Source organism: Octopus bimaculoides, chromosome 3, assembly GCF_046866305.1.
Source record: "Octopus bimaculoides isolate indiv1 chromosome 3, ASM4686630v1, whole genome shotgun sequence".
Lineage (NCBI taxonomy): Eukaryota > Metazoa > Mollusca > Cephalopoda > Octopoda > Octopodidae > Octopus > Octopus bimaculoides.
Window position 1 is genome coordinate 44894489 of NC_142930.1, and position 3715 is coordinate 44898203.

Consider the following 3715-nt stretch of genomic DNA (forward strand, 5'->3'; position numbering starts at 1 on the left):
CGACGGTCAGGAGCTAAAAAATAACAGAGGCGATGTAGTTATTCGCCAATTCTGCTTTCCTTTTCAGAGATAAAAGACAACAACAACAACAACAACAACAACAACAATCTTTTCTACTATAGTCACAAACCCTGAAATGTTGGGTGAAGTTGGGCAAGTCGCTTACATCGAACCCAGTCCTCAACTAGTACTTACATCATCGACTCCCAAAAGGATGATGATGAAGATGATGGTGGTGATGATGATGATGATGATGACGACGACTACGATGATGATGATGATGATGATGATGATGATGATGATGATGATGATGATGATGATGATGATGATGATGATGATGATGACGACAACGACGATGATGATGATGATTTAGCAAGCATTTGAAACGAGGAGGCATGTCGATTTCATCGTTCAAGTCCTTAATTGGTGCTTATTTATGATCCCGAGGATGATAGGCAAAGTTGATCGCAGCGGTATTTGAACGGAGAATGTAAAGAGCGCTAAGCACTTTTCCGACGCTCTAACGATTTTGTCAGCTCGCATGGATACCTGAAGCAAGTAATTGAATCACTAATCATAACCTCTAAGGAAAAGTCATTAGAACGAACTGGATAAAGCTCTGTCAGAGAGCAATCACAGAATCAGTCGAAAAGGAGACGAAAGTATTAACTATGTCTTAAGTGAATGCAGTAAGATAGTGCTAAAAGAGTTTAAATGCAGGCATGACTGTGTTTGTATACTTCTCTCTCTCTCTCTCTCTCTCTCTCTCTCTCTCTCTCTCTCTCTCTCTCTCTCTCTCTCTCTCTCTCTCAGGTCCGTTGGTGCCTTTGAGCGGTACATTGGGTAGTCAATGATCGCCAATTATCTCTGTCTTTGGCCAACCGGTATGTTTTTTTCCAGGTGATGTTCAGCCTGCGTAGGTCTTCTCTGAAAGTACTACGCCATGCCTTTCTTGGCTGGCCTATTTTTCTCTTACCTACCAGTGGCATCCAGCCCATGGTTGTTTTGGCAAGCCTCTTCTCTGGCAGCTTTAGTATGTGTCCAGCCACTCTCATTCGTCTTTCGGTTGCAATTGCATGCAGGAACCTTACTCTTGCTGCTTGGAGAATGGCTTCATTTGTCACTCTGTCTCGATAAGTGATTCTTAGGATCTTTCTGAGACACCGCTGATGAAATACATACATACATACATATAAGTAAGTAGGATTTGTGCAGATACATAGAAATACCGAGTTTTGTGACTAGTCGTGCATTAGAACTACATGAAATAAGAAAATGATGATGATTCAGGGATTTCAAAATTGTTTAGGAATGTATTGTAAATAATATTTTTTGAGCCAACGAGAGAGTATTGTAATTAATTAAACTCTTGTAATTAATTAAACTGAGCTAATTACCGCTTTATATTATATTGTATAAACATGAAATCTAATGTCAAATAAGTGCATATTAAATATTGATGGTATATTTGTAAAGGTCGCTTCTGTTTTATACCGGAGGTCAAGAGCATTCAGTGCGTTCATATTCGACATTACCCATTTACACATACATACATACATACATACATACATACATACATACATATATACATGCATACATACATACATACATATATGCCTACGTACATGATATGTACGTGTGTGTATGTGCAAATGTATGTATACATGTATTCATATATGTCTATATGTATATGCGTTAACCTATATATATATATATATATATATATATATATATATATATATATATATATATATATATACATATATATATACATAAATATATACATACATATATATATATATATGTATATATTTATGTATATATATGTATATATATATATTTATGTGTGTATATATACATATATAGGTTAACGCATCTACATATAGACATATAAAAATACATATATACATACATATATGTATGTATACATATATATGTATATATAGATATATATACACACATATTTACACACACACACATATAACACACAGGCAAACACACACACACACACACACACACATACGCATAAACAGTTTAGTTGCGCAGACCTCGTGAAAAAATTGTCTACAGTGAATCGAAAATTACGCCCCCACCTCGCTCCACCAAGTGATGGTCTTTATATCATCCAGGTGTACCTCAACACATCACTAATGGCATTAACTATTTGATTGTTACGCCAATTAATTCTCTATATTTAGAATTGATCTTCTTTTTGTTTTTGTTAAGGTCTGATAAATTTTCTTTACAAAGTGCTTCTTCAATGCTGTTATATATTGTAGAATATATCTATAGATTTTAGCCTTCATTGTACGTATTTGACATTTATAAACACCTTGTCTTTTTATACAATATGTTTGTAGACAGAAAACGCGAAGTCAGCCGGAATTGTTTCAATTCGGTGACCGAATACCGTCTTTAACTGTTATTGATATGTTGTTCGTTTTTAGTTTCCGAGTATTTTCATGACTCCACCACAATAGAGAATGCAATTACATAGGTGACAAAAGATACGTGAACCCTCTCCTCTATACTACATGTCCGCGTACTATACTACATGACGGTATTTCATTGTTGCAGACTCATGTAATACGTCATCTGTCACAACGAAAGTTTTGCCGTCTGTTGCAGTGAAATTGCATTATAAAAAAGGCAGATTGTGCCTGATGTCTCCGACTTCCTGAACTAGTTGTAAAGTGACAAGGATGAGTGGGGTATGTCAGAATTGCGGTGAAATGATCAGGATGATCCCTGTGTCTCACCGTGATCTGAGATCAGGGAGATAAGCGTCCCACAGCGACGTTGTCTATATTACCGTTCTGCCCGTTGAAACTTCAATAGCGTAATCCGCCCGAAATATAGTCTATGCACAAGTACACAATATTGACTGGCTGTTGACCGTCCTGATTTCATCCGTCCTTTGATATGCTTCCCCACTCACCAAACAGACTTAGTGGGATTGCGGTTAAGACACCGACGACCCTATCACGCAACAGTATGGGTTTTAGGCTACATACTACCAGTAGCGCTCGCTCGCTCACTCGCGAGATGACACATTTGATTCAATACCGTTATACACGAAAAAAATTATTCGATGGTAACTATCAATGGATATAATTGTGTTGTCTAATACCTGGTTAAAGACTATAGACATTAATTGTGTAGGCTAGACATGTCTGTGTTGTCTAATACCTACACAATTAATGTGTAGGTTAGATATATCTGTGTAGGTTAATAACTATAGATATAAGTGTGTAGGTTAATTGCTAGCTATAGATATATCTGTGTAGGCGAATATCCATGTTGACTAATATCTACAGATATATCTGTGTTAATAGCTATAGATATAATCGTGTAGGCTAATAGCTATTGATATATTTGTGTAGGCTAATATCTATAGATATAACTTCGTTGGCTAGTATCTATGAACATGACCGTGTTGGATAATATGGCTATATGGGTAAGAAATTCGCTTTCCAACCACGTGGTTTCATGTTCAGTCCCACTGTGCGGCACCTTGGCATGTGTCTTCTACTATAACCTCGGGCTAACCACAATCAATGTGAATGCCATTTGGAGGCGGAAACTAGAAGTCCGTCATTTCTGTGAAAGTACTTGTGTCTCCTAGACAGGTATGACAACTATGTTGGCTAAAATCTATGGATATAACTAACTGAAATTAGTGCAACTGGTCCCATTTATGTTGCTTACGAAGACG